The sequence below is a fragment of the Pholcus phalangioides genome, unplaced genomic scaffold, assembly GCF_987345545.1.
Source record: "Pholcus phalangioides strain wild (caught in Gottingen) unplaced genomic scaffold, Ppha-v1.0 ptg000019l_1, whole genome shotgun sequence".
Lineage (NCBI taxonomy): Eukaryota > Metazoa > Arthropoda > Arachnida > Araneae > Pholcidae > Pholcus > Pholcus phalangioides.
The window spans coordinates 11378003-11401922 of record NW_028301612.1 but is presented as its reverse complement, the minus strand read 5'-3'; the positions used below and the strand labels follow the sequence as shown (position 1 = coordinate 11401922).

Genomic DNA, 23920 nt, shown 5'->3' with positions numbered 1-23920 from the left:
TATGATTATTGCGAAATTATGAATAAAACACAGAGTCTACTTGATTTCATGAGGATGGGCCCAACTCGAAGGTAGTGCAATATCGAGAGGACCCGCGGCAGAGGTTCAGCAAGCTGAAAGCACTCCGCCCTGTTCCAAAAATAAGTTTAATATCTTGTCCCCATGTAGGAGACGTACCAGATATTAAGCTGATAAGAACAGATACTACACTTTGATCTTAGCCAAAAGGCCGAGAAGCGATAACGGGATAGACGCGAATTAAAATTTGATCACAATTAACTATAATTAATGTCCTGGCTGGGGTCTGTTTTAATAGCGTCGGAAGACTCGATCGTATTTTGAAGACGAGACGACTTCTTGTCGACCAGATGTTGCTTTCAGGTGCGACGTATCCTGGGCTCCCGGGGCGCCGTTCCGTCCGGGTTGCACGTTCGACCGCTAGATGTCGACGCGAGACCAATATCTACTTGCATTCTCGATCTAGAAGGGGGGGGGGGGCACCCAGGAACGGGAGAGACGTCGAGGGGACCCGCGGCAGCATTTCGGAAGCGCACAGCACAACGAGGAAACGACCGGCGTGGACCCGTCCTCACAAGGACGTGGCATCCACGTCGTCTCCTTAATAAAAAAAAAAGTCCCAGGGTCGTGCGCCGGGCCTTAATTTTCCGTCGACCGCTTTCAAATCGGTCTATTTCGCCCCGGTAATGTATGATTATTGCGAAATTATGAATAAAACACAGAGTCTACTTGATTTCATGAGGATGGGCCCAACTCGAAGGTAGTGCAATATCGAGAGGACCCGCGGCAGAGGTTCAGCAAGCTGAAAGCACTCCGCCCTGTTCCAAAAATAAGTTTAATATCTTGTCCCCATGTAGGAGACGTACCAGATATTAAGCTGATAAGAACAGATACTACACTTTGATCTTAGCCAAAAGGCCGAGAAGCGATAACGGGATAGACGCGAATTAAAATTTGATCACAATTAACTATAATTAATGTCCTGGCTGGGGTCTGTTTTAATAGCGTCGGAAGACTCGATCGTATTTTGAAGACGAGACGACTTCTTGTCGACCAGATGTTGCTTTCAGGTGCGACGTATCCTGGGCTCCCGGGGCGCCGTTCCGTCCGGGTTGCACGTTCGACCGCTAGATGTCGACGCGAGACCAATATCTACTTGCATTCTCGATCTAGAAGGGGGGGGGGGCACCCAGGAACGGGAGAGACGTCGAGGGGACCCGCGGCAGCATTTCGGAAGCGCACAGCACAACGAGGAAACGACCGGCGTGGACCCGTCCTCACAAGGACGTGGCATCCACGTCGTCTCCTTAATAAAAAAAAAAGTCCCAGGGTCGTGCGCCGGGCCTTAATTTTCCGTCGACCGCTTTCAAATCGGTCTATTTCGCCCCGGTAATGTATGATTATTGCGAAATTATGAATAAAACACAGAGTCTACTTGATTTCATGAGGATGGGCCCAACTCGAAGGTAGTGCAATATCGAGAGGACCCGCGGCAGAGGTTCAGCAAGCTGAAAGCACTCCGCCCTGTTCCAAAAATAAGTTTAATATCTTGTCCCCATGTAGGAGACGTACCAGATATTAAGCTGATAAGAACAGATACTACACTTTGATCTTAGCCAAAAGGCCGAGAAGCGATAACGGGATAGACGCGAATTAAAATTTGATCACAATTAACTATAATTAATGTCCTGGCTGGGGTCTGTTTTAATAGCGTCGGAAGACTCGATCGTATTTTGAAGACGAGACGACTTCTTGTCGACCAGATGTTGCTTTCAGGTGCGACGTATCCTGGGCTCCCGGGGCGCCGTTCCGTCCGGGTTGCACGTTCGACCGCTAGATGTCGACGCGAGACCAATATCTACTTGCATTCTCGATCTAGAAGGGGGGGGGGGGCACCCAGGAACGGGAGAGACGTCGAGGGGACCCGCGGCAGCATTTCGGAAGCGCACAGCACAACGAGGAAACGACCGGCGTGGACCCGTCCTCACAAGGACGTGGCATCCACGTCGTCTCCTTAATAAAAAAAAAAGTCCCAGGGTCGTGCGCCGGGCCTTAATTTTCCGTCGACCGCTTTCAAATCGGTCTATTTCGCCCCGGTAATGTATGATTATTGCGAAATTATGAATAAAACACAGAGTCTACTTGATTTCATGAGGATGGGCCCAACTCGAAGGTAGTGCAATATCGAGAGGACCCGCGGCAGAGGTTCAGCAAGCTGAAAGCACTCCGCCCTGTTCCAAAAATAAGTTTAATATCTTGTCCCCATGTAGGAGACGTACCAGATATTAAGCTGATAAGAACAGATACTACACTTTGATCTTAGCCAAAAGGCCGAGAAGCGATAACGGGATAGACGCGAATTAAAATTTGATCACAATTAACTATAATTAATGTCCTGGCTGGGGTCTGTTTTAATAGCGTCGGAAGACTCGATCGTATTTTGAAGACGAGACGACTTCTTGTCGACCAGATGTTGCTTTCAGGTGCGACGTATCCTGGGCTCCCGGGGCGCCGTTCCGTCCGGGTTGCACGTTCGACCGCTAGATGTCGACGCGAGACCAATATCTACTTGCATTCTCGATCTAGAAGGGGGGGGGGGGCACCCAGGAACGGGAGAGACGTCGAGGGGACCCGCGGCAGCATTTCGGAAGCGCACAGCACAACGAGGAAACGACCGGCGTGGACCCGTCCTCACAAGGACGTGGCATCCACGTCGTCTCCTTAATAAAAAAAAAAGTCCCAGGGTCGTGCGCCGGGCCTTAATTTTCCGTCGACCGCTTTCAAATCGGTCTATTTCGCCCCGGTAATGTATGATTATTGCGAAATTATGAATAAAACACAGAGTCTACTTGATTTCATGAGGATGGGCCCAACTCGAAGGTAGTGCAATATCGAGAGGACCCGCGGCAGAGGTTCAGCAAGCTGAAAGCACTCCGCCCTGTTCCAAAAATAAGTTTAATATCTTGTCCCCATGTAGGAGACGTACCAGATATTAAGCTGATAAGAACAGATACTACACTTTGATCTTAGCCAAAAGGCCGAGAAGCGATAACGGGATAGACGCGAATTAAAATTTGATCACAATTAACTATAATTAATGTCCTGGCTGGGGTCTGTTTTAATAGCGTCGGAAGACTCGATCGTATTTTGAAGACGAGACGACTTCTTGTCGACCAGATGTTGCTTTCAGGTGCGACGTATCCTGGGCTCCCGGGGCGCCGTTCCGTCCGGGTTGCACGTTCGACCGCTAGATGTCGACGCGAGACCAATATCTACTTGCATTCTCGATCTAGAAGGGGGGGGGGGGCACCCAGGAACGGGAGAGACGTCGAGGGGACCCGCGGCAGCATTTCGGAAGCGCACAGCACAACGAGGAAACGACCGGCGTGGACCCGTCCTCACAAGGACGTGGCATCCACGTCGTCTCCTTAATAAAAAAAAAAGTCCCAGGGTCGTGCGCCGGGCCTTAATTTTCCGTCGACCGCTTTCAAATCGGTCTATTTCGCCCCGGTAATGTATGATTATTGCGAAATTATGAATAAAACACAGAGTCTACTTGATTTCATGAGGATGGGCCCAACTCGAAGGTAGTGCAATATCGAGAGGACCCGCGGCAGAGGTTCAGCAAGCTGAAAGCACTCCGCCCTGTTCCAAAAATAAGTTTAATATCTTGTCCCCATGTAGGAGACGTACCAGATATTAAGCTGATAAGAACAGATACTACACTTTGATCTTAGCCAAAAGGCCGAGAAGCGATAACGGGATAGACGCGAATTAAAATTTGATCACAATTAACTATAATTAATGTCCTGGCTGGGGTCTGTTTTAATAGCGTCGGAAGACTCGATCGTATTTTGAAGACGAGACGACTTCTTGTCGACCAGATGTTGCTTTCAGGTGCGACGTATCCTGGGCTCCCGGGGCGCCGTTCCGTCCGGGTTGCACGTTCGACCGCTAGATGTCGACGCGAGACCAATATCTACTTGCATTCTCGATCTAGAAGGGGGGGGGGGGCACCCAGGAACGGGAGAGACGTCGAGGGGACCCGCGGCAGCATTTCGGAAGCGCACAGCACAACGAGGAAACGACCGGCGTGGACCCGTCCTCACAAGGACGTGGCATCCACGTCGTCTCCTTAATAAAAAAAAAAGTCCCAGGGTCGTGCGCCGGGCCTTAATTTTCCGTCGACCGCTTTCAAATCGGTCTATTTCGCCCCGGTAATGTATGATTATTGCGAAATTATGAATAAAACACAGAGTCTACTTGATTTCATGAGGATGGGCCCAACTCGAAGGTAGTGCAATATCGAGAGGACCCGCGGCAGAGGTTCAGCAAGCTGAAAGCACTCCGCCCTGTTCCAAAAATAAGTTTAATATCTTGTCCCCATGTAGGAGACGTACCAGATATTAAGCTGATAAGAACAGATACTACACTTTGATCTTAGCCAAAAGGCCGAGAAGCGATAACGGGATAGACGCGAATTAAAATTTGATCACAATTAACTATAATTAATGTCCTGGCTGGGGTCTGTTTTAATAGCGTCGGAAGACTCGATCGTATTTTGAAGACGAGACGACTTCTTGTCGACCAGATGTTGCTTTCAGGTGCGACGTATCCTGGGCTCCCGGGGCGCCGTTCCGTCCGGGTTGCACGTTCGACCGCTAGATGTCGACGCGAGACCAATATCTACTTGCATTCTCGATCTAGAAGGGGGGGGGGGCACCCAGGAACGGGAGAGACGTCGAGGGGACCCGCGGCAGCATTTCGGAAGCGCACAGCACAACGAGGAAACGACCGGCGTGGACCCGTCCTCACAAGGACGTGGCATCCACGTCGTCTCCTTAATAAAAAAAAAAGTCCCAGGGTCGTGCGCCGGGCCTTAATTTTCCGTCGACCGCTTTCAAATCGGTCTATTTCGCCCCGGTAATGTATGATTATTGCGAAATTATGAATAAAACACAGAGTCTACTTGATTTCATGAGGATGGGCCCAACTCGAAGGTAGTGCAATATCGAGAGGACCCGCGGCAGAGGTTCAGCAAGCTGAAAGCACTCCGCCCTGTTCCAAAAATAAGTTTAATATCTTGTCCCCATGTAGGAGACGTACCAGATATTAAGCTGATAAGAACAGATACTACACTTTGATCTTAGCCAAAAGGCCGAGAAGCGATAACGGGATAGACGCGAATTAAAATTTGATCACAATTAACTATAATTAATGTCCTGGCTGGGGTCTGTTTTAATAGCGTCGGAAGACTCGATCGTATTTTGAAGACGAGACGACTTCTTGTCGACCAGATGTTGCTTTCAGGTGCGACGTATCCTGGGCTCCCGGGGCGCCGTTCCGTCCGGGTTGCACGTTCGACCGCTAGATGTCGACGCGAGACCAATATCTACTTGCATTCTCGATCTAGAAGGGGGGGGGGGGCACCCAGGAACGGGAGAGACGTCGAGGGGACCCGCGGCAGCATTTCGGAAGCGCACAGCACAACGAGGAAACGACCGGCGTGGACCCGTCCTCACAAGGACGTGGCATCCACGTCGTCTCCTTAATAAAAAAAAAAGTCCCAGGGTCGTGCGCCGGGCCTTAATTTTCCGTCGACCGCTTTCAAATCGGTCTATTTCGCCCCGGTAATGTATGATTATTGCGAAATTATGAATAAAACACAGAGTCTACTTGATTTCATGAGGATGGGCCCAACTCGAAGGTAGTGCAATATCGAGAGGACCCGCGGCAGAGGTTCAGCAAGCTGAAAGCACTCCGCCCTGTTCCAAAAATAAGTTTAATATCTTGTCCCCATGTAGGAGACGTACCAGATATTAAGCTGATAAGAACAGATACTACACTTTGATCTTAGCCAAAAGGCCGAGAAGCGATAACGGGATAGACGCGAATTAAAATTTGATCACAATTAACTATAATTAATGTCCTGGCTGGGGTCTGTTTTAATAGCGTCGGAAGACTCGATCGTATTTTGAAGACGAGACGACTTCTTGTCGACCAGATGTTGCTTTCAGGTGCGACGTATCCTGGGCTCCCGGGGCGCCGTTCCGTCCGGGTTGCACGTTCGACCGCTAGATGTCGACGCGAGACCAATATCTACTTGCATTCTCGATCTAGAAGGGGGGGGGGGGCACCCAGGAACGGGAGAGACGTCGAGGGGACCCGCGGCAGCATTTCGGAAGCGCACAGCACAACGAGGAAACGACCGGCGTGGACCCGTCCTCACAAGGACGTGGCATCCACGTCGTCTCCTTAATAAAAAAAAAAGTCCCAGGGTCGTGCGCCGGGCCTTAATTTTCCGTCGACCGCTTTCAAATCGGTCTATTTCGCCCCGGTAATGTATGATTATTGCGAAATTATGAATAAAACACAGAGTCTACTTGATTTCATGAGGATGGGCCCAACTCGAAGGTAGTGCAATATCGAGAGGACCCGCGGCAGAGGTTCAGCAAGCTGAAAGCACTCCGCCCTGTTCCAAAAATAAGTTTAATATCTTGTCCCCATGTAGGAGACGTACCAGATATTAAGCTGATAAGAACAGATACTACACTTTGATCTTAGCCAAAAGGCCGAGAAGCGATAACGGGATAGACGCGAATTAAAATTTGATCACAATTAACTATAATTAATGTCCTGGCTGGGGTCTGTTTTAATAGCGTCGGAAGACTCGATCGTATTTTGAAGACGAGACGACTTCTTGTCGACCAGATGTTGCTTTCAGGTGCGACGTATCCTGGGCTCCCGGGGCGCCGTTCCGTCCGGGTTGCACGTTCGACCGCTAGATGTCGACGCGAGACCAATATCTACTTGCATTCTCGATCTAGAAGGGGGGGGGGGCACCCAGGAACGGGAGAGACGTCGAGGGGACCCGCGGCAGCATTTCGGAAGCGCACAGCACAACGAGGAAACGACCGGCGTGGACCCGTCCTCACAAGGACGTGGCATCCACGTCGTCTCCTTAATAAAAAAAAAAGTCCCAGGGTCGTGCGCCGGGCCTTAATTTTCCGTCGACCGCTTTCAAATCGGTCTATTTCGCCCCGGTAATGTATGATTATTGCGAAATTATGAATAAAACACAGAGTCTACTTGATTTCATGAGGATGGGCCCAACTCGAAGGTAGTGCAATATCGAGAGGACCCGCGGCAGAGGTTCAGCAAGCTGAAAGCACTCCGCCCTGTTCCAAAAATAAGTTTAATATCTTGTCCCCATGTAGGAGACGTACCAGATATTAAGCTGATAAGAACAGATACTACACTTTGATCTTAGCCAAAAGGCCGAGAAGCGATAACGGGATAGACGCGAATTAAAATTTGATCACAATTAACTATAATTAATGTCCTGGCTGGGGTCTGTTTTAATAGCGTCGGAAGACTCGATCGTATTTTGAAGACGAGACGACTTCTTGTCGACCAGATGTTGCTTTCAGGTGCGACGTATCCTGGGCTCCCGGGGCGCCGTTCCGTCCGGGTTGCACGTTCGACCGCTAGATGTCGACGCGAGACCAATATCTACTTGCATTCTCGATCTAGAAGGGGGGGGGGGGGCACCCAGGAACGGGAGAGACGTCGAGGGGACCCGCGGCAGCATTTCGGAAGCGCACAGCACAACGAGGAAACGACCGGCGTGGACCCGTCCTCACAAGGACGTGGCATCCACGTCGTCTCCTTAATAAAAAAAAAAGTCCCAGGGTCGTGCGCCGGGCCTTAATTTTCCGTCGACCGCTTTCAAATCGGTCTATTTCGCCCCGGTAATGTATGATTATTGCGAAATTATGAATAAAACACAGAGTCTACTTGATTTCATGAGGATGGGCCCAACTCGAAGGTAGTGCAATATCGAGAGGACCCGCGGCAGAGGTTCAGCAAGCTGAAAGCACTCCGCCCTGTTCCAAAAATAAGTTTAATATCTTGTCCCCATGTAGGAGACGTACCAGATATTAAGCTGATAAGAACAGATACTACACTTTGATCTTAGCCAAAAGGCCGAGAAGCGATAACGGGATAGACGCGAATTAAAATTTGATCACAATTAACTATAATTAATGTCCTGGCTGGGGTCTGTTTTAATAGCGTCGGAAGACTCGATCGTATTTTGAAGACGAGACGACTTCTTGTCGACCAGATGTTGCTTTCAGGTGCGACGTATCCTGGGCTCCCGGGGCGCCGTTCCGTCCGGGTTGCACGTTCGACCGCTAGATGTCGACGCGAGACCAATATCTACTTGCATTCTCGATCTAGAAGGGGGGGGGGGGGCACCCAGGAACGGGAGAGACGTCGAGGGGACCCGCGGCAGCATTTCGGAAGCGCACAGCACAACGAGGAAACGACCGGCGTGGACCCGTCCTCACAAGGACGTGGCATCCACGTCGTCTCCTTAATAAAAAAAAAAGTCCCAGGGTCGTGCGCCGGGCCTTAATTTTCCGTCGACCGCTTTCAAATCGGTCTATTTCGCCCCGGTAATGTATGATTATTGCGAAATTATGAATAAAACACAGAGTCTACTTGATTTCATGAGGATGGGCCCAACTCGAAGGTAGTGCAATATCGAGAGGACCCGCGGCAGAGGTTCAGCAAGCTGAAAGCACTCCGCCCTGTTCCAAAAATAAGTTTAATATCTTGTCCCCATGTAGGAGACGTACCAGATATTAAGCTGATAAGAACAGATACTACACTTTGATCTTAGCCAAAAGGCCGAGAAGCGATAACGGGATAGACGCGAATTAAAATTTGATCACAATTAACTATAATTAATGTCCTGGCTGGGGTCTGTTTTAATAGCGTCGGAAGACTCGATCGTATTTTGAAGACGAGACGACTTCTTGTCGACCAGATGTTGCTTTCAGGTGCGACGTATCCTGGGCTCCCGGGGCGCCGTTCCGTCCGGGTTGCACGTTCGACCGCTAGATGTCGACGCGAGACCAATATCTACTTGCATTCTCGATCTAGAAGGGGGGGGGGGGCACCCAGGAACGGGAGAGACGTCGAGGGGACCCGCGGCAGCATTTCGGAAGCGCACAGCACAACGAGGAAACGACCGGCGTGGACCCGTCCTCACAAGGACGTGGCATCCACGTCGTCTCCTTAATAAAAAAAAAAGTCCCAGGGTCGTGCGCCGGGCCTTAATTTTCCGTCGACCGCTTTCAAATCGGTCTATTTCGCCCCGGTAATGTATGATTATTGCGAAATTATGAATAAAACACAGAGTCTACTTGATTTCATGAGGATGGGCCCAACTCGAAGGTAGTGCAATATCGAGAGGACCCGCGGCAGAGGTTCAGCAAGCTGAAAGCACTCCGCCCTGTTCCAAAAATAAGTTTAATATCTTGTCCCCATGTAGGAGACGTACCAGATATTAAGCTGATAAGAACAGATACTACACTTTGATCTTAGCCAAAAGGCCGAGAAGCGATAACGGGATAGACGCGAATTAAAATTTGATCACAATTAACTATAATTAATGTCCTGGCTGGGGTCTGTTTTAATAGCGTCGGAAGACTCGATCGTATTTTGAAGACGAGACGACTTCTTGTCGACCAGATGTTGCTTTCAGGTGCGACGTATCCTGGGCTCCCGGGGCGCCGTTCCGTCCGGGTTGCACGTTCGACCGCTAGATGTCGACGCGAGACCAATATCTACTTGCATTCTCGATCTAGAAGGGGGGGGGGGGGCACCCAGGAACGGGAGAGACGTCGAGGGGACCCGCGGCAGCATTTCGGAAGCGCACAGCACAACGAGGAAACGACCGGCGTGGACCCGTCCTCACAAGGACGTGGCATCCACGTCGTCTCCTTAATAAAAAAAAAAGTCCCAGGGTCGTGCGCCGGGCCTTAATTTTCCGTCGACCGCTTTCAAATCGGTCTATTTCGCCCCGGTAATGTATGATTATTGCGAAATTATGAATAAAACACAGAGTCTACTTGATTTCATGAGGATGGGCCCAACTCGAAGGTAGTGCAATATCGAGAGGACCCGCGGCAGAGGTTCAGCAAGCTGAAAGCACTCCGCCCTGTTCCAAAAATAAGTTTAATATCTTGTCCCCATGTAGGAGACGTACCAGATATTAAGCTGATAAGAACAGATACTACACTTTGATCTTAGCCAAAAGGCCGAGAAGCGATAACGGGATAGACGCGAATTAAAATTTGATCACAATTAACTATAATTAATGTCCTGGCTGGGGTCTGTTTTAATAGCGTCGGAAGACTCGATCGTATTTTGAAGACGAGACGACTTCTTGTCGACCAGATGTTGCTTTCAGGTGCGACGTATCCTGGGCTCCCGGGGCGCCGTTCCGTCCGGGTTGCACGTTCGACCGCTAGATGTCGACGCGAGACCAATATCTACTTGCATTCTCGATCTAGAAGGGGGGGGGGGGCACCCAGGAACGGGAGAGACGTCGAGGGGACCCGCGGCAGCATTTCGGAAGCGCACAGCACAACGAGGAAACGACCGGCGTGGACCCGTCCTCACAAGGACGTGGCATCCACGTCGTCTCCTTAATAAAAAACTAAGTCCCAGGGTCGTGCGCCGGGCCTTAATTTTCCGTCGACCGCTTTCAAATCGGTCTATTTCGCCCCGGTAATGTATGATTATTGCGAAATTATGAATAAAACACAGAGTCTACTTGATTTCATGAGGATGGGCCCAACTCGAAGGTAGTGCAATATCGAGAGGACCCGCGGCAGAGGTTCAGCAAGCTGAAAGCACTCCGCCCTGTTCCAAAAATAAGTTTAATATCTTGTCCCCATGTAGGAGACGTACCAGATATTAAGCTGATAAGAACAGATACTACACTTTGATCTTAGCCAAAAGGCCGAGAAGCGATAACGGGATAGACGCGAATTAAAATTTGATCACAATTAACTATAATTAATGTCCTGGCTGGGGTCTGTTTTAATAGCGTCGGAAGACTCGATCGTATTTTGAAGACGAGACGACTTCTTGTCGACCAGATGTTGCTTTCAGGTGCGACGTATCCTGGGCTCCCGGGGCGCCGTTCCGTCCGGGTTGCACGTTCGACCGCTAGATGTCGACGCGAGACCAATATCTACTTGCATTCTCGATCTAGAAGGGGGGGGGGGGCACCCAGGAACGGGAGAGACGTCGAGGGGACCCGCGGCAGCATTTCGGAAGCGCACAGCACAACGAGGAAACGACCGGCGTGGACCCGTCCTCACAAGGACGTGGCATCCACGTCGTCTCCTTAATAAAAAAAAAAGTCCCAGGGTCGTGCGCCGGGCCTTAATTTTCCGTCGACCGCTTTCAAATCGGTCTATTTCGCCCCGGTAATGTATGATTATTGCGAAATTATGAATAAAACACAGAGTCTACTTGATTTCATGAGGATGGGCCCAACTCGAAGGTAGTGCAATATCGAGAGGACCCGCGGCAGAGGTTCAGCAAGCTGAAAGCACTCCGCCCTGTTCCAAAAATAAGTTTAATATCTTGTCCCCATGTAGGAGACGTACCAGATATTAAGCTGATAAGAACAGATTTGAAAAAGCTTTTATTCATGTTTAAAGAGTTGGTTTCCATGGCCCACTATGGGACTTATATCTTCCTTTACAAGGGAATTTGATATCATCCAAGTTAGAACTACATATGTATTGCTTGCAGAACATGTACTGAATGGTGCATAGGAATGGGGATATTTACATGAGGGGGTTTATGATACAATCTATACAAGTGCGGTTGGCATTCTTAGCGCGGGCAGGTTGAAACAATGGTGCGATACAACAATGGGACATTGGTACATGAGACAGGGTTCCGATTACAAAAGTGCGAGAACAATAGTGCGGAAACATGATTGCGGATACATTCATACGAGCACAGGATTCATGGAAACATAGGTGCGGTTACAAAACTTTCGAATACATTATATCGGACATGTTAGTACGGGTACGAGGTTACAAATATATAAGAAGGGGTACATTAGTGCGGGTACAAGGTTACAGATATATTAGAAGGGATACATTAATTCAGGACAATGCGTGCGGTTACACTCCATTTCTTCGTTTTCCGTATATACACACTTCTTCATTCATGATCTTGGGCCGTGTCGCTGTTGTCCTCGCCCGTGCGTCTGGACTTGAGATGATGCTTGCTGCAGAGTTCTTCCATTAGCTTGTCGGATCCCGGAGATGAACTCGATGTATATGTCCCTCGTCGCCGCTATGGTGTCGCTCACCACCAGTTTCCTCATGAGCGTTGCGTATTGACGGGAGCACAGACGAGAGATCACTCTGTCGTTGGAGGGGTCCCAGGACCCAAGCGCACCCACGACGATCGTTCCAAACCGGACATCTGAGTACCGTTCTTTCATCAGGTTCACAAGAGGACGGTATTTTTCCTCTTTCGCTTGTCGTGCGATCGCGAACGCCTCCGGGCCGTTTTCGAATGGGACCGTAATGTCCAGCACGAACACCGAGTCATCCTTCTTGAGGACGAGGTCCGGGCGGAGCGTGGAGCCCATTACTGGACGGTTCTCCGCCAGGACCTCCCACCTGCCACTCGCTGCCTTCTTTATCCTCTCTACGATGTTGTTATGCCTAGCAGTGTATAGTGGGCTGTAGGCCATGCAATGGTCCACCACATGTGGGAGCGTCTCCTGCCTGTAGCCGCACTTTCGGCATCTCATCTCTGCCGGGTCTCCCCCGTGTTTATATCCGTTCAGGGGCACCAACCCGAGACGCGCTCGATGAATGAATCTCCAGTCGGCAAACCTGGTGAAATCTCCTTCCCGATGGAAATGGGTAGACAGCTTCGACTTCGAGAAATTGTGACACGTCTTCCCCTGGTGCGGCATGGACTTCAGGTCCGCAGAATGTTGCTTCCTCCGGAGACCACGGAGCGTCCGGAATACTGATCTCCTGTCCGTGATGGTTATCTCCCCTGCCCTTATCGCGACCTGGTGTGACTCCGTCAGCTCCCATACTAGGCCGATGTGCGTTGCAGCCATCCTGGCTCTCGACCAGACAGACGTAGTGGGGTGAGAAGTGTGCCTTGCCCCGGTTCTCGAGAGGAACTCATTCACTTCGTCTATCGATACTTCCGGTTTCCTGATGCAGGAGGAGACAAAGTCGTACAGGTCCGCCCAGGCCATGTCTCGGACAACCTGATCCTTCGATGTTAGCAACTTGACCGCCGCATCAATATGCCCTATGTCCGCATCATTCGCGGCCTCGGGGATCCCAAACAGCCCGTCCTTGGTGTCGCCGTGCAGGTACGTGTTGCTTGCACGTTTCGGTAGGTACAGCGTGTCCTTTATGAGGGGTCTCAGCTCCTCGTCGATGCGCTTCCAGCTTCCCTTGGTCCTTTGGGCCGTTCGTATTGAGTATTGGATAGTGGGGAAGAAGAAGGTCTTGAGAGCGTCGATTCTCTGCCATGGGGCAAGACTTGATGTCATAATGTCCCTTCCGCGCTGGATGCATTCTTCCAACGAGCTCTCGTCAGGCAGTATCCGGAAGCCGACGGGTTTTCCCAGAAAGTTCTTATGGCTCCCATCTGCTAGTGATTGTGTGGGATTTCCGTTGACGAGGAAGGTTGTGTTCCTACACCCGACCGGCGCGCTTCCTAGGTGCAGTGAAAAACATTTGCTCGGGTTGATTTTAAGCCCGAGTTTGGAGGCGACTTCACTTGCAGTGTCGATCCGTTGCTGGAGTATGCCTGGGTCCTTGGCCATCAGTAACACGTCATCTGCGTAGGCAAGCGCGTTATGGACGTCACCGTCTCCCTGGACTGATCGTAGTACCGGGTCCACCGCCATGTTAAAGAGCAGCCCACTAAGTGGGCAACCCTGGCGGACTCCCTGCGTCGTGACCAGCGCTTCGGAGGAGCCCTCTTCCGTATGGTACGATGTTGCTGCCCCTCGGTACAGGTCTTCTGTGATTTTGATGAATCTTTCCCCTGCACCTGCCTTCCGTAGGGTGTGTTTGATGGTGGCATGGGGGATGGAGCCAAACGCGTTTGCGAAGTCTAGTGACATAATGCATATGTCCTCGGTGGCCCTCCTTGCTTTCTGCACTCGCTGCTCTAGGATGAAATTGTTTTCGAAGGCGCCATCGTACCCTAAGAACCCCTTCTGGGACGGAGACAATATTTCATTCTCTTCCAGCCATAGTGAGAGTCTTTTGCTGAGGCAACCTGTGAACAATTTATAGATAGTCGGAGTAAGGGCTATGGGCCTCCAGTTCTCTATTGCGTTCGGGTCACCGCCCTTCGGCACCAAGATTGTCCTGGACTGCTTCCATTCTTCTGGAATTTTGCCTAACTTCAAGCACCCATTGAATATGACGGTTAGTGCACTTGCCTCTGGGTCAACTCCTAACCAATGTTTATACGTCAATCGATCCGGACCAGGCGCAGAGTTTTCAGCTCTTTTCAGCCTGCCTAGCACCTCAGTAGTTGAAAAAGGAGCCAGATCGACCGGTGTCGAAGCAGGGCAGGGGTGGCCAACGTCCGCCATCGGGGACGCGTCAAAGGAGGTTTGGGCATGAAACTTCGCCACTACTTCTCCCACTGGAATAGCGCACCTGCTTGCCTCCTCCCCCAAGATGGCCTTTACGGCGCGGCGGCGGTTCCTTCGGTACAGCCGCTGAATTTGCCTGTGGTTGAGAGGGTCTACCCTTCTTCTCGCACCGCTTTCCGATGGAGCCGGCAGCTGCACAAACTCCTGGGCAAACGACGTCAGCTCCTGTATCACCTCACAGAAGTTCGGCCACGTATCTTCTTCGAGATTGGAGAGCAATTCCCTCAGTCGGGACACGAAGGGTCTTGATGGCGAGCTATCGCCCTGCGGGTCTACGGTGGCGGGACCGGGTGGTAGAGGGAGCTCCAGATCTTCGGTCGCTATTTCACCTCTCACGAGATCTGCGCCTTCTTCTGAGGGCACAGCTGACGCTCCAATGGTTGATTGCGAGCCTGGTTGTGTTGACCGCGCTGGGGATGTGCTCTGGGGTCCAGGCGATGCCGCCTGTTCCCTCGATGCGTCGTGCTGGTTGAACACCCTGCTTGGGGGACCGTCTTCCAATGGCCTCAGATTGCGCACTTGATGCCTGGCTCGCCAGTGGTTGCGTGCTCCTCGTTTGGACGGGAAGGTCTCTCGACAGACTGTGCAAGGGTATCTCAACGGGGCTGCGTCGGCTATCAATATGGGCCGCGAGCGAAAGCACCGGTGGTTCTTCACCCGTTTTGTTTCCAGGCGCGAACTACACAGACGACACCAGAACACTGCTGATGCCACGTCCACCCTGTGGTCGGCCAGCAGATGGCGGAGCAGCGACTGCTTCATGGCTGTCCACTTCTCGGATTTGAACTGCCTGGTGCAGTGGTCTTCCGTGCATGGCAGGGGACACGATAACGGAAAGATGATGTGGAGTTCCGACTCGACTCTCTGGCACTGCCTGTTGAGGTCCACCAGACTGTGTGTCGGCGAGGGGTTGGTCTGCTGCTCCGGGCTCGGTGAGATCCGATGTGTCCCAGCGGCCACTAGCGGCGGGCAGTCTGGTGTCGGCAAGAGGGCTGGCCTTCTGTTCAGCCTTGCTTCTTCGGTCAGTTGCGTCGGCCCCATTGCCGCTGCTAGTGCTTGAGACACTGGCATGGCGTGGTTGTTTGTGTCCCTGTGGGGCTGCGACTCCGGGATCTCGATGTCCGTGAGGTGGGCATCAATCGCCGGCGGGGGGTCACTGGACGACGAAGAGTCGGGACCTTCTTGATCGACGCTCGTGTTATCGCCTGGTAGCGCTGCCCATGTCCGGATTGCGACCTTGGTCCTTCGGGCTAGCGGCAAGGCTGTGACTTGTGACAATGGTTGGATGTCCCGCCTTGTGGAGGGCCCTGCTACCTCAAGTGTAGGTTGGGGTTGCCGGTGTTCTGGCGTCTTGTTTTTCTTTCTCTTCTTCTTCCGTTTGCGGGTCCTGGTCGTCTGCGTGGCAGCGTCTCTGGATGTTGATGACCCACTGTTCTCTGTCGTGTGGAGTGACAGAGAGCTCTCATTCGACGACTGGAAGAGAGATCTTTGCGTCCTGGGAGGGGCTGTTGCGTTGATCAGCCAGTCATCCAGTCCCACGTCTATCATCAGCCGATCCGGGGAGGGGGTTCCGGAGGCACTGTCATCTTCCTGGGGCCTCGGCACTGTCACTTCAGGCGACAGCAATTCCTCTCTGGCTGTTGGTGCTGGGGAGGTCATCATCATCGTCTCTGTTGGGTTGGCTCCGGTGGACAGGGGGGTCTCATTGCCTGGTTGTTCCAGCGAGGCTTGAAGTGATGAGATGCTCCGTCTGAGTGACTGCCCTGCCGGTGCAGGGCTGAGTTCGCCAGCTGGGAGTCTCTGCGTGCTGCCTGCTTCGCTGAACGTGTGCTGCGGGCTTTGTTGGGCGATGTCACTGCTGAGCGTCGCGTCCTCCACCGGCGGTGGGGTTGGTGCTTGGGCTCCCGGGTCTGCGTCCGGGGTCAAGACCGGCCGCGCTGGCTGGGGAACACTTGGTTGACTGTCGATTCTTGCCACGTCCGTTGGGTCCCGTAGCGGCGACACGCTAAGTCTGGGCAGCTGTCCAGCTGGTGACGAGCTGAGAGCACCGGAGTGGCTCCCTGGCGGGCTGCTCGTTCCACTAGGGCTGGGAGGCGAGTCCTGTTGGGTAGGCTGACTGTCTTGCGTTGTGACTGTCGCTTGATGCACTGCTGGCGGGGTGCCTCCTGCGGTGTTGTTCGGGGACAGCACGCGCATTGCTGCACGGAGCGATGCTTGCAATGACGATAGGGTCAGTCTTGCAAACTGCCCTGCCCCTTGGGAGCCCGAGGCGGTGGAGCTGCGTCCCGGTGCGTGCTCTGTGTTTCTGGGGGTGGTTGGCACTGCGCGCTGAGCCATGTCACTTGTTGCTAGGTCTGCTCTAGTGTTGTTGCCGGGACACTCTTCCTCATTGGAGAATCCAACTGCTGTAGAGGCGTCCAGGTCGTTCGCCCCACTGAGTCTCATCATCAGTGTTGGGTGCAGCGGTGTTTGATCGGGGTCGGTGGTGTCGTTCAAGGGCTGCAAGGCGTCGATGGACATGATGCTTGCGTCCAGCTCCCATGTGGCGTCCGTCATTGGTGGCACGGACAGGTGAGCCTCCACACTCTCTTCATCACCCCCTTGGGTAGGAGGGTTGTTCTCAGTGACCGGGCGTGGAGCGTCGTAGTCTCCGCTCGACCATTCTGTTGAAGACGATCTCGATTGGCTGGGTGACCTCGATGCACTGCGTGGCGACATGCTAGGCGTTGTCACTTCCCCGTCGGTGGCTGTTCGTGTCACTCGCTGAGCCGACCCAGGTGTCGGTATACTTCGACCGTTCCTCAGTCGTCTGGGCATGTTGGTGTGGTCGCGCCTCGGGGTCAGTTCATTGATGTATTCTTCCCGTATTTGTTGTTCCTTGTGGATCACGTGCACTTGGACTAGACGCACCCTACACATGACCCATTATGCGGCGGCTGCCCGTGACCAGGGCAGGGGAGATAGAGGGGGTCTTAAGGACCCCACGAGACCCATTGGTGGGGGTTGGAGAGCTTTAGGAGACTCCGTACGGGCTGTGGAACCTTTAAGAGGGACCCTGATACCAATGGGGAGGACCTTTAGGAGGTCCTACCTAGCCCGGGGGGGGTGAGCCCTTAAGGGACTCTTAAAAACCCGGGGGGGAAGATCCCACTAGTCCCCTAGGGAGCTCTACCTCTCGGTGGGCCGACCCCGCCAAACCCTGGAGCTAATAAAAGTTCACCAACTCCACAACTTGGCGGACTCTGCCCGACGAGGGGAGCCCTGAAGAGGCCGCGCGAAGTCCCGGGAGTGTGAGACCTTGAAGAGGTCTCACGCTAACCAACCCAGGGGGAAGAGACCTTTAAGAGGTCCCGCGTGAACCAAACCCACAGTCAAAGAGAACCTTTAGGAGGTCTCGCGAGAACCCAGGGAGAGTTGAGACCTTTAATAGGTCCCGCTAGACCAGGGGGTGGGACACTTTAAGAGGTCCCGAGAGAAAGAAGTTGAGGACCCTTAAGAGGCCTCGAGAAAGGGAGGGGCGGGAGGGAAACACGAGTGGGCATCATGCATAGACCCGAATTCATCAAGCGACCCCGAGAGGTCATCCTGACGAACCCGAGTTATGGATGTGGGGCAGCCCCGCGAGGGAAAGGTGTCAAGTCAGTCCGCCAGGCGTAGCCAAAGCTCCGAGGCTGACCCGAACACTGCCACACCACCGATTGGCTAACAGGCACTTCCGCTGACCGCACGCCCAAGGCCCAGCCATATAATGAGGCGAGGGTCCAAGGACGACGGCTAGGCTGAAATGCCTGAGATGTGACAGATGCCTTTCCCGGGATCAAGACGAGGAGTGGAGGAAGAAGAGAGCAGGGGTGGTCACGAGTCATCAACCGCCAACCAGGTCATGTTTCAGGCACGCCTTCGTCTTCCTTTAGCCAGCCATCATCTTTAAGCAGGAACCGGACTTCAGAGGACCCGCGGCAGCTCTTCGGATGGGCGTGGCTCGTCGATTCTTCACTGGAACACCGTCGAACTCGGCTGGTGGTTAGTTCTCCTCCTGGCAAGATCCTTGGCAAGATCACTTACTACACTTTGATCTTAGCCAAAAGGCCGAGAAGCGATAACGGGATAGACGCGAATTAAAATTTGATCACAATTAACTATAATTAATGTCCTGGCTGGGGTCTGTTTTAATAGCGTCGGAAGACTCGATCGTATTTTGAAGACGAGACGACTTCTTGTCGACCAGATGTTGCTTTCAGGTGCGACGTATCCTGGGCTCCCGGGGCGCCGTTCCGTCCGGGTTGCACGTTCGACCGCTAGATGTCGACGCGAGACCAATATCTACTTGCATTCTCGATCTAGAAGGGGGGGGGGGGCACCCAGGAACGGGAGAGACGTCGAGGGGACCCGCGGCAGCATTTCGGAAGCGCACAGCACAACGAGGAAACGACCGGCGTGGACCCGTCCTCACAAGGACGTGGCATCCACGTCGTCTCCTTAATAAAAAAAAAAGTCCCAGGGTCGTGCGCCGGGCCTTAATTTTCCGTCGACCGCTTTCAAATCGGTCTATTTCGCCCCGGTAATGTATGATTATTGCGAAATTATGAATAAAACACAGAGTCTACTTGATTTCATGAGGATGGGCCCAACTCGAAGGTAGTGCAATATCGAGAGGACCCGCGGCAGAGGTTCAGCAAGCTGAAAGCACTCCGCCCTGTTCCAAAAATAAGTTTAATATCTTGTCCCCATGTAGGAGACGTACCAGATATTAAGCTGATAAGAACAGATACTACACTTTGATCTTAGCCAAAAGGCCGAGAAGCGATAACGGGATAGACGCGAATTAAAATTTGATCACAATTAACTATAATTAATGTCCTGGCTGGGGTCTGTTTTAATAGCGTCGGAAGACTCGATCGTATTTTGAAGACGAGACGACTTCTTGTCGACCAGATGTTGCTTTCAGGTGCGACGTATCCTGGGCTCCCGGGGCGCCGTTCCGTCCGGGTTGCACGTTCGACCGCTAGATGTCGACGCGAGACCAATATCTACTTGCATTCTCGATCTAGAAGGGGGGGGGGGGCACCCAGGAACGGGAGAGACGTCGAGGGGACCCGCGGCAGCATTTCGGAAGCGCACAGCACAACGAGGAAACGACCGGCGTGGACCCGTCCTCACAAGGACGTGGCATCCACGTCGTCTCCTTAATAAAAAAAAAAGTCCCAGGGTCGTGCGCCGGGCCTTAATTTTCCGTCGACCGCTTTCAAATCGGTCTATTTCGCCCCGGTAATGTATGATTATTGCGAAATTATGAATAAAACACAGAGTCTACTTGATTTCATGAGGATGGGCCCAACTCGAAGGTAGTGCAATATCGAGAGGACCCGCGGCAGAGGTTCAGCAAGCTGAAAGCACTCCGCCCTGTTCCAAAAATAAGTTTAATATCTTGTCCCCATGTAGGAGACGTACCAGATATTAAGCTGATAAGAACAGATACTACACTTTGATCTTAGCCAAAAGGCCGAGAAGCGATAACGGGATAGACGCGAATTAAAATTTGATCACAATTAACTATAATTAATGTCCTGGCTGGGGTCTGTTTTAATAGCGTCGGAAGACTCGATCGTATTTTGAAGACGAGACGACTTCTTGTCGACCAGATGTTGCTTTCAGGTGCGACGTATCCTGGGCTCCCGGGGCGCCGTTCCGTCCGGGTTGCACGTTCGACCGCTAGATGTCGACGCGAGACCAATATCTACTTGCATTCTCGATCTAGAAGGGGGGAGGGGCACCCAGGAACGGGAGAGACGTCGAGGGGACCCGCGGCAGCATTTCGGAAGCGCACAGCACAACGAGGAAACGACCGGCGTGGACCCGTCCTCACAAGGACGTGGCATCCACGTCGTCTCCTTAATAAAAAACTAAGTCCCAGGGTCGTGCGCCGGGCCTTAATTTTCCGTCGACCGCTTTCAAATCGGTCTATTTCGCCCCGGTAATGTATGATTATTGCGAAATTATGAATAAAACACAGAGTCTACTTGATTTCATGAGGATGGGCCCAACTCGAAGGTAGTGCAATATCGAGAGGACCCGCGGCAGAGGTTCAGCAAGCTGAAAGCACTCCGCCCTGTTCCAAAAATAAGTTTAATATCTTGTCCCCATGTAGGAGACGTACCAGATATTAAGCTGATAAGAACAGATACTACACTTTGATCTTAGCCAAAAGGCCGAGAAGCGATAACGGGATAGACGCGAATTAAAATTTGATCACAATTAACTATAATTAATGTCCTGGCTGGGGTCTGTTTTAATAGCGTCGGAAGACTCGATCGTATTTTGAAGACGAGACGACTTCTTGTCGACCAGATGTTGCTTTCAGGTGCGACGTATCCTGGGCTCCCGGGGCGCCGTTCCGTCCGGGTTGCACGTTCGACCGCTAGATGTCGACGCGAGACCAATATCTACTTGCATTCTCGATCTAGAAGGGGGGGGGGGCACCCAGGAACGGGAGAGACGTCGAGGGGACCCGCGGCAGCATTTCGGAAGCGCACAGCACAACGAGGAAACGACCGGCGTGGACCCGTCCTCACAAGGACGTGGCATCCACGTCGTCTCCTTAATAAAAAAAAAAGTCCCAGGGTCGTGCGCCGGGCCTTAATTTTCCGTCGACCGCTTTCAAATCGGTCTATTTCGCCCCGGTAATGTATGATTATTGCGAAATTATGAATAAAACACAGAGTCTACTTGATTTCATGAGGATGGGCCCAACTCGAAGGTAGTGCAATATCGAGAGGACCCGCGGCAGAGGTTCAGCAAGCTGAAAGCACTCCGCCCTGTTCCAAAAATAAGTTTAATATCTTGTCCCCATGTAGGAGACGTACCAGATATTAAGCTGATAAGAACAGATACTACACTTTGATCTTAGCCAAAAGGCCGAGAAGCGATAACGGGATAGACGCGAATTAAAATTTGATCACAATTAACTATAATTAATGTCCTGGCTGGGGTCTGTTTTAATAGCGTCGGAAGACTCGATCGTATTTTGAAGACGAGACGACTTCTTGTCGACCAGATGTTGCTTTCAGGTGCGACGTATCCTGGGCTCCCGGGGCGCCGTTCCGTCCGGGTTGCACGTTCGACCGCTAGATGTCGACGCGAGACCAATATCTACTTGCATTCTCGATCTAGAAGGGGGGGGGGGGGCACCCAGGAACGGGAGAGACGTCGAGGGGACCCGCGGCAGCATTTCGGAAGCGCACAGCACAACGAGGAAACGACCGGCGTGGACCCGTCCTCACAAGGACGTGGCATCCACGTCGTCTCCTTAATAAAAAAAAAAGTCCCAGGGTCGTGCGCCGGGCCTTAATTTTCCGTCGACCGCTTTCAAATCGGTCTATTTCGCCCCGGTAATGTATGATTATTGCGAAATTATGAATAAAACACAGAGTCTACTTGATTTCATGAGGATGGGCCCAACTCGAAGGTAGTGCAATATCGAGAGGACCCGCGGCAGAGGTTCAGCAAGCTGAAAGCACTCCGCCCTGTTCCAAAAATAAGTTTAATATCTTGTCCCCATGTAGGAGACGTACCAGATATTAAGCTGATAAGAACAGATACTACACTTTGATCTTAGCCAAAAGGCCGAGAAGCGATAACGGGATAGACGCGAATTAAAATTTGATCACAATTAACTATAATTAATGTCCTGGCTGGGGTCTGTTTTAATAGCGTCGGAAGACTCGATCGTATTTTGAAGACGAGACGACTTCTTGTCGACCAGATGTTGCTTTCAGGTGCGACGTATCCTGGGCTCCCGGGGCGCCGTTCCGTCCGGGTTGCACGTTCGACCGCTAGATGTCGACGCGAGACCAATATCTACTTGCATTCTCGATCTAGAAGGGGGGGGGGGGCACCCAGGAACGGGAGAGACGTCGAGGGGACCCGCGGCAGCATTTCGGAAGCGCACAGCACAACGAGGAAACGACCGGCGTGGACCCGTCCTCACAAGGACGTGGCATCCACGTCGTCTCCTTAATAAAAAACTAAGTCCCAGGGTCGTGCGCCGGGCCTTAATTTTCCGTCGACCGCTTTCAAATCGGTCTATTTCGCCCCGGTAATGTATGATTATTGCGAAATTATGAATAAAACACAGAGTCTACTTGATTTCATGAGGATGGGCCCAACTCGAAGGTAGTGCAATATCGAGAGGACCCGCGGCAGAGGTTCAGCAAGCTGAAAGCACTCCGCCCTGTTCCAAAAATAAGTTTAATATCTTGTCCCCATGTAGGAGACGTACCAGATATTAAGCTGATAAGAACAGATACTACACTTTGATCTTAGCCAAAAGGCCGAGAAGCGATAACGGGATAGACGCGAATTAAAATTTGATCACAATTAACTATAATTAATGTCCTGGCTGGGGTCTGTTTTAATAGCGTCGGAAGACTCGATCGTATTTTGAAGACGAGACGACTTCTTGTCGACCAGATGTTGCTTTCAGGTGCGACGTATCCTGGGCTCCCGGGGCGCCGTTCCGTCCGGGTTGCACGTTCGACCGCTAGATGTCGACGCGAGACCAATATCTACTTGCATTCTCGATCTAGAAGGGGGGGGGGCACCCAGGAACGGGAGAGACGTCGAGGGGACCCGCGGCAGCATTTCGGAAGCGCACAGCACAACGAGGAAACGACCGGCGTGGACCCGTCCTCACAAGGACGTGGCATCCACGTCGTCTCCTTAATAAAAAAAAAAGTCCCAGGGTCGTGCGCCGGGCCTTAATTTTCCGTCGACCGCTTTCAAATCGGTCTATTTCGCCCCGGTAATGTATGATTATTGCGAAATTATGAATAAAACACAGAGTCTACTTGATTTCATGAGGATGGGCCCAACTCGAAGGTAGTGCAATATCGAGAGGACCCGCGGCAGAGGTTCAGCAAGCTGAAAGCACTCCGCCCTGTTCCAAAAATAAGTTTAATATCTTGTCCCCATGTAGGAGACGTACCAGATATTAAGCTGATAAGAACAGATACTACACTTTGATCTTAGCCAAAAGGCCGAGAAGCGATAACGGGATAGACGCGAATTAAAATTTGATCACAATTAACTATAATTAATGTCCTGGCTGGGGTCTGTTTTAATAGCGTCGGAAGACTCGATCGTATTTTGAAGACGAGACGACTTCTTGTCGACCAGATGTTGCTTTCAGGTGCGACGTATCCTGGGCTCCCGGGGCGCCGTTCCGTCCGGGTTGCACGTTCGACCGCTAGATGTCGACGCGAGACCAATATCTACTTGCATTCTCGATCTAGAAGGGGGGGGGGGCACCCAGGAACGGGAGAGACGTCGAGGGGACCCGCGGCAGCATTTCGGAAGCGCACAGCACAACGAGGA

General features: G+C 52.0%; 23 non-coding genes and 1 pseudogene across 23 annotated transcripts; all 24 read right to left on the bottom strand.

Annotated features, from left to right (window-relative positions):
• Positions 1-49: 49 nt before the first annotated feature.
• Positions 50-241, bottom strand: LOC149071457 (U2 spliceosomal RNA). Its single transcript, XR_016194881.1, has one exon. It is a non-coding gene; the product is annotated as a U2 spliceosomal RNA (small nuclear RNA).
• A 515-nt stretch (positions 242-756) lies between these two features.
• On the bottom strand, positions 757-948 carry LOC149071456 (U2 spliceosomal RNA). The gene has a single exon (XR_016194879.1). It is a non-coding gene; the product is annotated as a U2 spliceosomal RNA (small nuclear RNA).
• A 514-nt stretch (positions 949-1462) lies between these two features.
• On the bottom strand, positions 1463-1654 carry LOC149071455 (U2 spliceosomal RNA). Its single transcript, XR_016194878.1, has one exon. It is a non-coding gene; the product is annotated as a U2 spliceosomal RNA (small nuclear RNA).
• Positions 1655-2169: 515 nt separating this feature from the next.
• Positions 2170-2361, bottom strand: LOC149071454 (U2 spliceosomal RNA). Its single transcript, XR_016194877.1, has one exon. It is a non-coding gene; the product is annotated as a U2 spliceosomal RNA (small nuclear RNA).
• Positions 2362-2876: 515 nt separating this feature from the next.
• Positions 2877-3068, bottom strand: LOC149071453 (U2 spliceosomal RNA). Its single transcript, XR_016194876.1, has one exon. It is a non-coding gene; the product is annotated as a U2 spliceosomal RNA (small nuclear RNA).
• A 515-nt stretch (positions 3069-3583) lies between these two features.
• Positions 3584-3775, bottom strand: LOC149071452 (U2 spliceosomal RNA). Its single transcript, XR_016194875.1, has one exon. It is a non-coding gene; the product is annotated as a U2 spliceosomal RNA (small nuclear RNA).
• Positions 3776-4290: 515 nt separating this feature from the next.
• Positions 4291-4482, bottom strand: LOC149071451 (U2 spliceosomal RNA). The gene has a single exon (XR_016194874.1). It is a non-coding gene; the product is annotated as a U2 spliceosomal RNA (small nuclear RNA).
• A 514-nt stretch (positions 4483-4996) lies between these two features.
• Positions 4997-5188, bottom strand: LOC149071450 (U2 spliceosomal RNA). The gene has a single exon (XR_016194873.1). It is a non-coding gene; the product is annotated as a U2 spliceosomal RNA (small nuclear RNA).
• A 515-nt stretch (positions 5189-5703) lies between these two features.
• On the bottom strand, positions 5704-5895 carry LOC149071449 (U2 spliceosomal RNA). Its single transcript, XR_016194872.1, has one exon. It is a non-coding gene; the product is annotated as a U2 spliceosomal RNA (small nuclear RNA).
• A 515-nt stretch (positions 5896-6410) lies between these two features.
• Positions 6411-6602, bottom strand: LOC149071448 (U2 spliceosomal RNA). Its single transcript, XR_016194871.1, has one exon. It is a non-coding gene; the product is annotated as a U2 spliceosomal RNA (small nuclear RNA).
• Positions 6603-7116: 514 nt separating this feature from the next.
• LOC149071447 (U2 spliceosomal RNA) lies at positions 7117-7308 on the bottom strand. The gene has a single exon (XR_016194870.1). It is a non-coding gene; the product is annotated as a U2 spliceosomal RNA (small nuclear RNA).
• A 516-nt stretch (positions 7309-7824) lies between these two features.
• LOC149071446 (U2 spliceosomal RNA) lies at positions 7825-8016 on the bottom strand. The gene has a single exon (XR_016194868.1). It is a non-coding gene; the product is annotated as a U2 spliceosomal RNA (small nuclear RNA).
• Positions 8017-8532: 516 nt separating this feature from the next.
• On the bottom strand, positions 8533-8724 carry LOC149071445 (U2 spliceosomal RNA). The gene has a single exon (XR_016194867.1). It is a non-coding gene; the product is annotated as a U2 spliceosomal RNA (small nuclear RNA).
• Positions 8725-9239: 515 nt separating this feature from the next.
• LOC149071444 (U2 spliceosomal RNA) lies at positions 9240-9431 on the bottom strand. Its single transcript, XR_016194866.1, has one exon. It is a non-coding gene; the product is annotated as a U2 spliceosomal RNA (small nuclear RNA).
• Positions 9432-9947: 516 nt separating this feature from the next.
• LOC149071443 (U2 spliceosomal RNA) lies at positions 9948-10139 on the bottom strand. Its single transcript, XR_016194865.1, has one exon. It is a non-coding gene; the product is annotated as a U2 spliceosomal RNA (small nuclear RNA).
• A 515-nt stretch (positions 10140-10654) lies between these two features.
• On the bottom strand, positions 10655-10846 carry LOC149071442 (U2 spliceosomal RNA). The gene has a single exon (XR_016194864.1). It is a non-coding gene; the product is annotated as a U2 spliceosomal RNA (small nuclear RNA).
• Positions 10847-11361: 515 nt separating this feature from the next.
• Positions 11362-11528, bottom strand: LOC149071441 (U2 spliceosomal RNA; annotated as a pseudogene).
• A 7636-nt stretch (positions 11529-19164) lies between these two features.
• On the bottom strand, positions 19165-19356 carry LOC149071440 (U2 spliceosomal RNA). Its single transcript, XR_016194863.1, has one exon. It is a non-coding gene; the product is annotated as a U2 spliceosomal RNA (small nuclear RNA).
• A 515-nt stretch (positions 19357-19871) lies between these two features.
• Positions 19872-20063, bottom strand: LOC149071439 (U2 spliceosomal RNA). Its single transcript, XR_016194862.1, has one exon. It is a non-coding gene; the product is annotated as a U2 spliceosomal RNA (small nuclear RNA).
• A 514-nt stretch (positions 20064-20577) lies between these two features.
• Positions 20578-20769, bottom strand: LOC149071438 (U2 spliceosomal RNA). Its single transcript, XR_016194861.1, has one exon. It is a non-coding gene; the product is annotated as a U2 spliceosomal RNA (small nuclear RNA).
• Positions 20770-21283: 514 nt separating this feature from the next.
• On the bottom strand, positions 21284-21475 carry LOC149071437 (U2 spliceosomal RNA). Its single transcript, XR_016194860.1, has one exon. It is a non-coding gene; the product is annotated as a U2 spliceosomal RNA (small nuclear RNA).
• A 516-nt stretch (positions 21476-21991) lies between these two features.
• Positions 21992-22183, bottom strand: LOC149071436 (U2 spliceosomal RNA). Its single transcript, XR_016194859.1, has one exon. It is a non-coding gene; the product is annotated as a U2 spliceosomal RNA (small nuclear RNA).
• A 515-nt stretch (positions 22184-22698) lies between these two features.
• On the bottom strand, positions 22699-22890 carry LOC149071435 (U2 spliceosomal RNA). The gene has a single exon (XR_016194857.1). It is a non-coding gene; the product is annotated as a U2 spliceosomal RNA (small nuclear RNA).
• Positions 22891-23403: 513 nt separating this feature from the next.
• LOC149071434 (U2 spliceosomal RNA) lies at positions 23404-23595 on the bottom strand. The gene has a single exon (XR_016194856.1). It is a non-coding gene; the product is annotated as a U2 spliceosomal RNA (small nuclear RNA).
• Positions 23596-23920: the final 325 nt, after the last annotated feature.